This window comes from Lactuca serriola, chromosome 1 (genome assembly GCF_051521515.1).
Source record: "Lactuca serriola cultivar US96UC23 chromosome 1, Lser_US96UC23_V15, whole genome shotgun sequence".
Lineage (NCBI taxonomy): Eukaryota > Viridiplantae > Streptophyta > Magnoliopsida > Asterales > Asteraceae > Lactuca > Lactuca serriola.
The window spans coordinates 207,755,393-207,764,908 of record NC_136408.1 but is presented as its reverse complement, the minus strand read 5'-3'; the positions used below and the strand labels follow the sequence as shown (position 1 = coordinate 207,764,908).

The 9,516-nt window shown below is 50.5% G+C and overlaps 28 non-coding genes across 28 annotated transcripts; all 28 read right to left on the bottom strand.

Annotated features, from left to right (window-relative positions):
• Positions 1–98: 98 nt before the first annotated feature.
• On the bottom strand, positions 99–217 carry LOC145084434 (5S ribosomal RNA). The gene has a single exon (XR_013698877.1). It is a non-coding gene; the product is annotated as a 5S ribosomal RNA (ribosomal RNA).
• A 217-nt stretch (positions 218–434) lies between these two features.
• LOC145083857 (5S ribosomal RNA) lies at positions 435–553 on the bottom strand. Its single transcript, XR_013698315.1, has one exon. It is a non-coding gene; the product is annotated as a 5S ribosomal RNA (ribosomal RNA).
• A 218-nt stretch (positions 554–771) lies between these two features.
• On the bottom strand, positions 772–890 carry LOC145082439 (5S ribosomal RNA). The gene has a single exon (XR_013696955.1). It is a non-coding gene; the product is annotated as a 5S ribosomal RNA (ribosomal RNA).
• A 218-nt stretch (positions 891–1,108) lies between these two features.
• On the bottom strand, positions 1,109–1,227 carry LOC145085252 (5S ribosomal RNA). Its single transcript, XR_013699661.1, has one exon. It is a non-coding gene; the product is annotated as a 5S ribosomal RNA (ribosomal RNA).
• A 218-nt stretch (positions 1,228–1,445) lies between these two features.
• On the bottom strand, positions 1,446–1,564 carry LOC145082438 (5S ribosomal RNA). The gene has a single exon (XR_013696954.1). It is a non-coding gene; the product is annotated as a 5S ribosomal RNA (ribosomal RNA).
• A 219-nt stretch (positions 1,565–1,783) lies between these two features.
• On the bottom strand, positions 1,784–1,902 carry LOC145083097 (5S ribosomal RNA). The gene has a single exon (XR_013697585.1). It is a non-coding gene; the product is annotated as a 5S ribosomal RNA (ribosomal RNA).
• A 218-nt stretch (positions 1,903–2,120) lies between these two features.
• LOC145082437 (5S ribosomal RNA) lies at positions 2,121–2,239 on the bottom strand. The gene has a single exon (XR_013696953.1). It is a non-coding gene; the product is annotated as a 5S ribosomal RNA (ribosomal RNA).
• A 217-nt stretch (positions 2,240–2,456) lies between these two features.
• On the bottom strand, positions 2,457–2,575 carry LOC145082435 (5S ribosomal RNA). The gene has a single exon (XR_013696951.1). It is a non-coding gene; the product is annotated as a 5S ribosomal RNA (ribosomal RNA).
• A 218-nt stretch (positions 2,576–2,793) lies between these two features.
• Positions 2,794–2,912, bottom strand: LOC145085084 (5S ribosomal RNA). Its single transcript, XR_013699499.1, has one exon. It is a non-coding gene; the product is annotated as a 5S ribosomal RNA (ribosomal RNA).
• Positions 2,913–3,130: 218 nt separating this feature from the next.
• LOC145083856 (5S ribosomal RNA) lies at positions 3,131–3,249 on the bottom strand. The gene has a single exon (XR_013698314.1). It is a non-coding gene; the product is annotated as a 5S ribosomal RNA (ribosomal RNA).
• A 217-nt stretch (positions 3,250–3,466) lies between these two features.
• Positions 3,467–3,585, bottom strand: LOC145082434 (5S ribosomal RNA). Its single transcript, XR_013696950.1, has one exon. It is a non-coding gene; the product is annotated as a 5S ribosomal RNA (ribosomal RNA).
• Positions 3,586–3,803: 218 nt separating this feature from the next.
• Positions 3,804–3,922, bottom strand: LOC145082433 (5S ribosomal RNA). The gene has a single exon (XR_013696949.1). It is a non-coding gene; the product is annotated as a 5S ribosomal RNA (ribosomal RNA).
• A 218-nt stretch (positions 3,923–4,140) lies between these two features.
• Positions 4,141–4,259, bottom strand: LOC145082432 (5S ribosomal RNA). Its single transcript, XR_013696948.1, has one exon. It is a non-coding gene; the product is annotated as a 5S ribosomal RNA (ribosomal RNA).
• Positions 4,260–4,477: 218 nt separating this feature from the next.
• Positions 4,478–4,596, bottom strand: LOC145083153 (5S ribosomal RNA). Its single transcript, XR_013697638.1, has one exon. It is a non-coding gene; the product is annotated as a 5S ribosomal RNA (ribosomal RNA).
• A 217-nt stretch (positions 4,597–4,813) lies between these two features.
• LOC145082431 (5S ribosomal RNA) lies at positions 4,814–4,932 on the bottom strand. Its single transcript, XR_013696947.1, has one exon. It is a non-coding gene; the product is annotated as a 5S ribosomal RNA (ribosomal RNA).
• A 220-nt stretch (positions 4,933–5,152) lies between these two features.
• Positions 5,153–5,271, bottom strand: LOC145082430 (5S ribosomal RNA). Its single transcript, XR_013696946.1, has one exon. It is a non-coding gene; the product is annotated as a 5S ribosomal RNA (ribosomal RNA).
• Positions 5,272–5,489: 218 nt separating this feature from the next.
• LOC145082429 (5S ribosomal RNA) lies at positions 5,490–5,608 on the bottom strand. The gene has a single exon (XR_013696945.1). It is a non-coding gene; the product is annotated as a 5S ribosomal RNA (ribosomal RNA).
• A 216-nt stretch (positions 5,609–5,824) lies between these two features.
• LOC145082428 (5S ribosomal RNA) lies at positions 5,825–5,943 on the bottom strand. Its single transcript, XR_013696944.1, has one exon. It is a non-coding gene; the product is annotated as a 5S ribosomal RNA (ribosomal RNA).
• Positions 5,944–6,159: 216 nt separating this feature from the next.
• On the bottom strand, positions 6,160–6,278 carry LOC145082426 (5S ribosomal RNA). Its single transcript, XR_013696943.1, has one exon. It is a non-coding gene; the product is annotated as a 5S ribosomal RNA (ribosomal RNA).
• Positions 6,279–6,497: 219 nt separating this feature from the next.
• LOC145084503 (5S ribosomal RNA) lies at positions 6,498–6,616 on the bottom strand. Its single transcript, XR_013698947.1, has one exon. It is a non-coding gene; the product is annotated as a 5S ribosomal RNA (ribosomal RNA).
• A 216-nt stretch (positions 6,617–6,832) lies between these two features.
• Positions 6,833–6,951, bottom strand: LOC145082425 (5S ribosomal RNA). Its single transcript, XR_013696942.1, has one exon. It is a non-coding gene; the product is annotated as a 5S ribosomal RNA (ribosomal RNA).
• A 218-nt stretch (positions 6,952–7,169) lies between these two features.
• Positions 7,170–7,288, bottom strand: LOC145083855 (5S ribosomal RNA). The gene has a single exon (XR_013698313.1). It is a non-coding gene; the product is annotated as a 5S ribosomal RNA (ribosomal RNA).
• Positions 7,289–7,505: 217 nt separating this feature from the next.
• On the bottom strand, positions 7,506–7,624 carry LOC145085433 (5S ribosomal RNA). Its single transcript, XR_013699831.1, has one exon. It is a non-coding gene; the product is annotated as a 5S ribosomal RNA (ribosomal RNA).
• A 219-nt stretch (positions 7,625–7,843) lies between these two features.
• Positions 7,844–7,962, bottom strand: LOC145084474 (5S ribosomal RNA). The gene has a single exon (XR_013698915.1). It is a non-coding gene; the product is annotated as a 5S ribosomal RNA (ribosomal RNA).
• Positions 7,963–8,180: 218 nt separating this feature from the next.
• On the bottom strand, positions 8,181–8,299 carry LOC145082423 (5S ribosomal RNA). The gene has a single exon (XR_013696940.1). It is a non-coding gene; the product is annotated as a 5S ribosomal RNA (ribosomal RNA).
• A 218-nt stretch (positions 8,300–8,517) lies between these two features.
• Positions 8,518–8,636, bottom strand: LOC145082422 (5S ribosomal RNA). The gene has a single exon (XR_013696939.1). It is a non-coding gene; the product is annotated as a 5S ribosomal RNA (ribosomal RNA).
• Positions 8,637–8,853: 217 nt separating this feature from the next.
• Positions 8,854–8,972, bottom strand: LOC145083854 (5S ribosomal RNA). The gene has a single exon (XR_013698312.1). It is a non-coding gene; the product is annotated as a 5S ribosomal RNA (ribosomal RNA).
• A 218-nt stretch (positions 8,973–9,190) lies between these two features.
• On the bottom strand, positions 9,191–9,309 carry LOC145082421 (5S ribosomal RNA). Its single transcript, XR_013696938.1, has one exon. It is a non-coding gene; the product is annotated as a 5S ribosomal RNA (ribosomal RNA).
• Between the last annotated feature and the right edge of the window lie 207 nt (positions 9,310–9,516).

The following is a 9,516-nucleotide window of genomic DNA, read 5'->3' as shown; positions in this document are numbered from 1 at the left end:
TCAACGATGAACCGGATGCCGCCCGAGCATAGACATAGCAAGAAAGAAAAAAAAAACGCACCTAAAACCTAAAAAAACGCAAACGGGCAACGAAAAAGGGGGTGCAACACGAGGACTTCCCAGGGGGTCACCCATCCTAGTACTACTCTCGCCCAAGCACGCTTAACTGCGGAGTTCTGATGGGATCCGGTGCATTAGTGCTGGTATGATCGCACCGGAAATACTATCCATGCTTATTGTTTTTATGTCTTACAAGACGCAGAACGTCGTTTGCTTTCGTACGCGAGGCGTGGGACCCACGTGAGGGATCGGCTCCGTTCGGGAAACGCGGAAACAATCAACGATGAACCGGATGCCGCCCGAGCATAGACATAGCAAGAAAGAAAAAAAAACGCACCTAAAACCTAAAAAAACGCAAACGGGCAACGAAAAAGGGGGTGCAACACGAGGACTTCCCAGGGGGTCACCCATCCTAGTACTACTCTCACCCAAGCACGCTTAACTGCGGAGTTCTGATGGGATCCGGTGCATTAGTGCTGGTATGATCGCACCCGAAATACTATCCATGCTTATTGTTTTTATGTCTTACAAGACGCAGAACGTCGTTTGCTTTCGAACGCGAGGCGTGGGACCCACGTGAGGGATCGGCTCCGTTCGGGAAACGCGGAAACAATCAACGATGAACCGGATGCCGCCCGAGCATAGACATAGCAAGAAAGAAAAAAAAAACGCACCTAAAACCTAAAAAAACGCAAACGGGCAACGAAAAAGGGGGTGCAACACGAGGACTTCCCAGGGGGTCACCCATCCTAGTACTACTCTCGCCCAAGCACGCTTAACTGCGGAGTTCTGATGGGATCCGGTGCATTAGTGCTGGTATGATCGCACCCGAAATACTATCCATGCTTATTGTTTTTATGTCTTACAAGACGCAGAACGTCGTTTGCTTTCGAACGCGAGGCGTGGGACCCACGTGAGGGATCGGCTCCGTTCGGGAAACGCGGAAACAATCAACGATGAACCGGATGCCGCCCGAGCATAGACATAGCAAGAAAGAAAAAAAAAACGCACCTAAAACCTAAAAAAACGCAAACGGGCAACGAAAAAGGGGGTGCAACACGAGGACTTCCCAGGGGGTCACCCATCCTAGTACTACTCTCACCCAAGCACGCTGAACTGCGGAGTTCTGATGGGATCCGGTGCATTAGTGCTGGTATGATCGCACCCGAAATACTATCCATGCTTATTGTTTTTATGTCTTACAAGACGCAGAACGTCGTTTGCTTTCGTACGCGAGGCGTGGGACCCACGTGAGGGATCGGCTCCGTTCGGGAAACGCGGAAACAATCAACGATGAACCGGATGCCGCCCGAGCATAGACATAGCAAGAAAGAAAAAAAAAACGCACCTAAAACCTAAAAAAACGCAAACGGGCAACGAAAAAGGGGGTGCAACACGAGGACTTCCCAGGGGGTCACCCATCCTAGTACTACTCTCGCCCAAGCACGCTTAACTGCGGAGTTCTGATGGGATCCGGTGCATTAGTGCTGGTATGATCGCACCCGAAATACTATCCATGCTTATTGTTTTTATGTCTTACAAGACGCAGAACGTCGTTTGCTTTCGAACGCGAGGCGTGGGACCCACGTGAGGGATCGGCTCCGTTCGGGAAACGCGGAAACAATCAACGATGAACCGGATGCCGCCCGAGCATAGACATAGCAAGAAAGAAAAAAAAAAACGCACCTAAAACCTAAAAAAACGCAAACGGGCAACGAAAAAGGGGGTGCAACACGAGGACTTCTCAGGGGGTCACCCATCCTAGTACTACTCTCGCCCAAGCACGCTTAACTGCGGAGTTCTGATGGGATCCGGTGCATTAGTGCTGGTATGATCGCACCCGAAATACTATCCATGCTTATTGTTTTTATGTCTTACAAGACGCAGAACGTCGTTTGCTTTCGTACGCGAGGCGTGGGACCCACGTGAGGGATCGGCTCCGTTCGGGAAACGCGGAAACAATCAACGATGAACCGGATGCCGCCCGAGCATAGACATAGCAAGAAAGAAAAAAAAAACGCACCTAAAACCTAAAAAAACGCAAACGGGCAACGAAAAAGGGGGTGCAACACGAGGACTTCCCAGGGGGTCACCCATCCTAGTACTACTCTCGCCCAAGCACGCTTAACTGCGGAGTTCTGATGGGATCCGGTGCATTAGTGCTGGTATGATCGCACCCGAAATACTATCCATGCTTATTGTTTTTATGTCTTACAAGACGCAGAACGTCGTTTGCTTTCGTACGCGAGGCGTGGGACCCACGTGAGGGATCGGCTCCGTTCGGGAAACGCGGAAACAATCAACGATGAACCGGATGCCGCCCGAGCATAGAAATAGCAAGAAAGAAAAAAAAACGCACCTAAAACCTAAAAAAACGCAAACGGGCAACGAAAAAGGGGGTGCAACACGAGGACTTCCCAGGGGGTCACCCATCCTAGTACTACTCTCGCCCAAGCACGCTTAACTGCGGAGTTCTGATGGGATCCGGTGCATTAGTGCTGGTATGATCGCACCCGAAATACTATCCATGCTTATTGTTTTTATGTCTTACAAGACGCAGAACGTCGTTTGCTTTCGAACGCGAGGCGTGGGACCCACGTGAGGGATCGACTCCGTTCGGGAAACGCGGAAACAATCAACGATGAACCGGATGCCGCCCGAGCATAGACATAGCAAGAAAGAAAAAAAAAACGCACCTAAAACCTAAAAAAACGCAAACGGGCAACGAAAAAGGGGGTGCAACACGAGGACTTCCCAGGGGGTCACCCATCCTAGTACTACTCTCGCCCAAGCACGCTTAACTGCGGAGTTCTGATGGCATCCGGTGCATTAGTGCTGGTATGATCGCACCCGAAATACTATCCATGCTTATTGTTTTTATGTCTTACAAGACGCAGAACGTCGTTTGCTTTCGTACGCGAGGCGTGGGACCCACGTGAGGGATCGGCTCCGTTCGGGAAACGCGGAAACAATCAACGATGAACCGGATGCCGCCCGAGCATAGACATAGCAAGAAAGAAAAAAAAAACGCACCTAAAACCTAAAAAAACGCAAACGGGCAACGAAAAAGGGGGTGCAACACGAGGACTTCCCAGGGGGTCACCCATCCTAGTACTACTCTCACCCAAGCACGCTTAACTGCGGAGTTCTGATGGGATCCGGTGCATTAGTGCTGGTATGATCGCACCCGAAATACTATCCATGCTTATTGTTTTTATGTCTTACAAGACGCAGAACGTCGTTTGCTTTCGTACGCGAGGCGTGGGACCCACGTGAGGGATCGGCTCCGTTCGGGAAACGCGGAAACAATCAACGATGAACCGGATGCCGCCCGAGCATAGACATAGCAAGAAAGAAAAAAAAACGCACCTAAAACCTAAAAAAACACAAACGGGCAACGAAAAAGGGGGTGCAACACGAGGACTTCCCAGGGGGTCACCCATCCTAGTACTACTCTCGCCCAAGCACGCTTAACTGCGGAGTTCTGATGGGATCCGGTGCATTAGTGCTGGTATGATCGCACCCGAAATACTATCCATGCTTATTGTTTTTATGTCTTACAAGACGCAGAACGTCGTTTGCTTTCGAACGCGAGGCGTGGGACCCACGTGAGGGATCGGCTCCGTTCGGGAAACGCGGAAACAATCAACGATGAACCGGATGCCGCCCGAGCATAGACATAGCAAGAAAGAAAAAAAAAACGCACCTAAAACCTAAAAAAACGCAAACGGGCAACGAAAAAGGGGGTGCAACACGAGGACTTCCCAGGGGGTCACCCATCCTAGTACTACTCTCGCCCAAGCACGCTTAACTGCGGAGTTCTGATGGGATCCGGTGCATTAGTGCTGGTATGATCGCACCCGAAATACTATCCATGCTTATTGTTTTTATGTCTTACAAGACGCAGAACGTCGTTTGCTTTCGAACGCGAGGCGTGGGACCCACGTGAGGGATCGGCTCCGTTCGGGAAACGCGGAAACAATCAACGATGAACCGGATGCCGCCCGAGCATAGACATAGCAAGAAAGAAAAAAAAAACGCACCTAAAACCTAAAAAAACGCAAACGGGCAACGAAAAAGGGGGTGCAACACGAGGACTTCCCAGGGGGTCACCCATCCTAGTACTACTCTCGCCCAAGCACGCTTAACTGCGGAGTTCTGATGGGATCCGGTGCATTAGTGCTGGTATGATCGCACCCGAAATACTATCCATGCTTATTGTTTTTATGTCTTACAAGACGCAGAACGTCGTTTGCTTTCGAACGCGAGGCGTCGGACCCACGTGAGGGATCGGCTCCGTTCGGGAAACGCGGAAACAATCAACGATGAACCGGATGCCGCCCGAGCATAGACATAGCAAGAAAGAAAAAAAAAACGCACCTAAAACCTAAAAAAACGCAAACGGGCAACGAAAAAGGGGGTGCAACACGAGGACTTCCCAGGGGGTCACCCATCCTAGTACTACTCTCGCCCAAGCACGCTTAACTGCGGAGTTCTAATGGGATCCGGTGCATTAGTGCTGGTATGATCGCACCCGAAATACTATCCATGCTTATTGTTTTTATGTCTTACAAGACGCAGAACGTCGTTTGCTTTCGTACGCGAGGCGTGGGACCCACGTGAGGGATCGGCTCCGTTCGGGAAACGCGGAAACAATCAACGATGAACCGGATGCCGCCCGAGCATAGACATAGCAAGAAAGAAAAAAAAACGCACCTAAAACCTAAAAAAACGCAAACGGGCAACGAAAAAGGGGGTGCAACACGAGGACTTCCCAGGGGGTCACCCATCCTAGTACTACTCTCGCCCAAGCACGCTTAACTGCGGAGTTCTGATGGGATCCGGTGCATTAGTGCTGGTATGATCGCACCCGAAATACTATCCATGCTTATTGTTTTTATGTCTTACAAGACGCAGAACGTCGTTTGCTTTCGAACGCGAGGCGTGGGACCCACGTGAGGGATCGGCTCCGTTCGGGAAACGCGGAAACAATCAACGATGAACCGGATGCCGCCCGAGCATAGACATAGCAAGAAAGAAAAAAAAAAAACGCACCTAAAACCTAAAAAAACGCAAACGGGCAACGAAAAAGGGGGTGCAACACGAGGACTTCCCAGGGGGTCACCCATCCTAGTACTACTCTCGCCCAAGCACGCTTAACTGCGGAGTTCTGATGGGATCCGGTGCATTAGTGCTGGTATGATCGCACCCGAAATACTATCCATGCTTATTGTTTTTATGTCTTACAAGACGCAGAACGTCGTTTGCTTTCGAACGCGAGGCGTGGGACCCACGTGAGGGATCGGCTCCGTTCGGGAAACGCGGAAACAATCAACGATGAACCGGATGCCGCCCGAGCATAGACATAGCAAGAAAGAAAAAAAAAACGCACCTAAAACCTAAAAAAACGCAAACGGGCAACGAAAAAGGGGGTGCAACACGAGGACTTCCCAGGGGGTCACCCATCCTAGTACTACTCTCGCCCAAGCACGCTTAACTGCGGAGTTCTGATGGGATCCGGTGCATTAGTGCTGGTATGATCGCACCCGAAATACTATCCATGCTTATTGTTTTTATGTCTTACAAGACGCAGAACGTCGTTTGCTTTCGTACGCGAGGCGTGGGACCCACGTGAGGGATCGGCTCCGTTCGGGAAACGCGGAAACAATCAACGATGAACCGGATGCCGCCCGAGCATAGACATAGCAAGAAAGAAAAAAAACGCACCTAAAACCTAAAAAAACGCAAACGGGCAACGAAAAAGGGGGTGCAACACGAGGACTTCCCAGGGGGTCACCCATCCTAGTACTACTCTCGCCCAAGCACGCTTAACTGCGGAGTTCTGATGGGATCCGGTGCATTAGTGCTGGTATGATCGCACCCGAAATACTATCCATGCTTATTGTTTTTATGTCTTACAAGACGCAGAACGTCGTTTGCTTTCGAACGCGAGGCGTGGGACCCACGTGAGGGATCGGCTCCGTTCGGGAAACGCGGAAACAATCAACGATGAACCGGATGCCGCCCGAGCATAGACATAGCAAGAAAGAAAAAAAACGCACCTAAAACCTAAAAAAACGCAAACGGGCAACGAAAAAGGGGGTGCAACACGAGGACTTCCCAGGGGGTCACCCATCCTAGTACTACTCTCGCCCAAGCACGCTTAACTGCGGAGTTCTGATGGGATCCGGTGCATTAGTGCTGGTATGATCGCACCCGAAATACTATCCATGCTTATTGTTTTTATGTCTTACAAGACGCAGAACGTCGTTTGCTTTCGAACGCGAGGCGTGGGACCCACGTGAGGGATCGGCTCCGTTCGGGAAACGCGGAAACAATCAACGATGAACCGGATGCCGCCCGAGCATAGACATAGCAAGAAAGAAAAAAAAAAACGCACCTAAAACCTAAAAAAACGCAAACGGGCAACGAAAAAGGGGGTGCAACACGAGGACTTCCCATGGGGTCACCCATCCTAGTACTACTCTCGCCCAAGCACGCTTAACTGCGGAATTCTGATGGGATCCGGTGCATTAGTGCTGGTATGATCGCACCCGAAATACTATCCATGCTTATTGTTTTTATGTCTTACAAGACGCAGAACGTCGTTTGCTTTCGTACGCGAGGCGTGGGACCCACGTGAGGGATCGGCTCCGTTCGGGAAACGCGGAAACAATCAACGATGAACCGGATGCCGCCCGAGCATAGACATAGCAAGAAAGAAAAAAAACGCACCTAAAACCTAAAAAAACGCAAACGGGCAACGAAAAAGGGGGTGCAACACGAGGACTTCCCAGGGGGTCACCCATCCTAGTACTACTCTCGCCCAAGCACGCTTAACTGCGGAGTTCTGATGGGATCCGGTGCATTAGTGCTGGTATGATCGCACCCGAAATACTATCCATGCTTATTGTTTTTATGTCTTACAAGACGCAGAACGTCGTTTGCTTTCGTACGCGAGGCGTGGGACCCACGTGAGGGATCGGCTCCGTTCGGGAAACGCGGAAACAATCAACGATGAACCGGATGCCGCCCGAGCATAGACATAGCAAGAAAGAAAAAAAAAACGCACCTAAAACCTAAAAAAACGCAAACGGGCAACGAAAAAGGGGGTGCAACACGAGGACTTCCCAGGGGGTCACCCATCCTAGTACTACTCTCACCCAAGCACGCTTAACTGCGGAGTTCTGATGGGATCCGGTGCATTAGTGCTGGTATGATCGCACCCGAAATACTATCCATGCTTATTGTTTTTATGTCTTACAAGACGCAGAACGTCGTTTGCTTTCGTACGCGAGGCGTGGGACCCACGTGAGGGATCGGCTCCGTTCGGGAAACGCGGAAACAATCAACGATGAACCGGATGCCGCCCGAGCATAGACATAGCAAGAAAGAAAAAAAAACGCACCTAAAACCTAAAAAAACGCAAACGGGCAACGAAAAAGGGGGTGCAACACGAGGACTTCCCAGGGGGTCACCCATCCTAGTACTACTCTCGCCCAAGCACGCTTAACTGCGGAGTTCTGATGGGATCTGGTGCATTAGTAATGGTATGATCGCACCCGAAATACTATCCATGCTTATTGTTTTTATGTCTTACAAGACGCAGAACGTCGTTTGCTTTCGTACGCGAGGCGTGGGACCCACGTGAGGGATCGGCTCCGTTCGGGAAACGCGGAAACAATCAACGATGAACCGGATGCCGCCCGAGCATAGACATAGCAAGAAAGAAAAAAAAAACGCACCTAAAACCTAAAAAAAACGCAAACGGGCAACGAAAAAGGGGGTGCAACACGAGGACTTCCCAGGGGGTCACCCATCCTAGTACTACTCTCGCCCAAGCACGCTTAACTGCGGAGTTCTGATAGGATCCGGTGCATTAGTGCTGGTATGATCGCACCCGAAATACTATCCATGCTTATTGTTTTTATGTCTTACAAGACGCAGAACGTCGTTTGCTTTCGTACGCGAGGCGTGGGACCCACGTGAGGGATCGACTCCGTTCGGGAAACGCGGAAACAATCAACGATGAACCGGATGCCGCCCGAGCATAGACATAGCAAGAAAGAAAAAAAAAACGCACCTAAAACCTAAAAAAACGCAAACGGGCAACGAAAAAGGGGGTGCAACACGAGGACTTCCCAGGGGGTCACCCATCCTAGTACTACTCTCGCCCAAGCACGCTTAACTGCGGAGTTCTGATGGGATCCGGTGCATTAGTGCTGGTATGATCGCACCCGAAATACTATCCATGCTTATTGTTTTTATGTCTTACAAGACGCAGAACGTCGTTTGCTTTCGTACGCGAGGCGTGGGACCCACGTGAGGGATCGGCTCCGTTCGGGAAACGCGGAAACAATCAACGATGAACCGGATGCCGCCCGAGCATAGACATAGCAAGAAAGAAAAAAAAAACGCACCTAAAACCTAAAAAAACGCAAACGGGCAACGAAAAAGGGGGTGCAACACGAGGACTTCCCAGGGGGTCACCCATCCTAGTACTACTCTCGCCCAAGCACGCTTAACTGCGGAGTTCTGATGGGATCCGGTGCATTAGTGCTGGTATGATCGCACCCGAAATACTATCCATGCTTATTGTTTTTATGTCTTACAAGACGCAGAACGTCGTTTGCTTTCGTACGCGAGGCGTGGGACCCACGTGAGGGATCGGCTCCGTTCGGGAAACGCGGAAACAATCAACGATGAACCGGATGCCGCCCGAGCATAGACATAGCAAGAAAGAAAAAAAAACGCACCTAAAACCTAAAAAAACGCAAACGGGCAACGAAAAAGGGGGTGCAACACGAGGACTTCCCAGGGGGTCACCCATCCTAGTACTACTCTCACCCAAGCACGCTTAACTGCGGAGTTCTGATGGGATCCGGTGCATTAGTGCTGGTATGATCGCACCCGAAATACTATCCATGCTTATTGTTTTTATGTCTTACAAGACGCAGAACGTCGTTTGCTTTCGAACGCGAGGCGTGGGACCCACGTGAGGGATCGGCTCCGTTCGGGAAACGCGGAAACAATCAACGATGAACCGGATGCCGCCCGAGCATAGACATAGCAAGAAAGAAAAAAAAAACGCACCTAAAACCTAAAAAAACGCAAACGGGCAACGAAAAAGGGGGTGCAACACGAGGACTTCCCAGGGGGTCACCCATCCTAGTACTACTCTCGCCCAAGCACGCTTAACTGCGGAGTTCTGATGGGATCCGGTGCATTAGTGCTGGTATGATCGCACCCGAAATACTATCCATGCTTATTGTTTTTATGTCTTACAAGACGCAGAACGTCGTTTGCTTTCGAACGCGAGGCGTGGGACCCACGTGAGGGATCGGCTCCGTTCGGGAAACGCGGAAACAATCAACGATGAACCGGATGCCGCCCGAGCATAGACATAGCAAGAAAGAAAAAAAAAACGCACCTAAAACCTAAAAAAACGCAAACGGG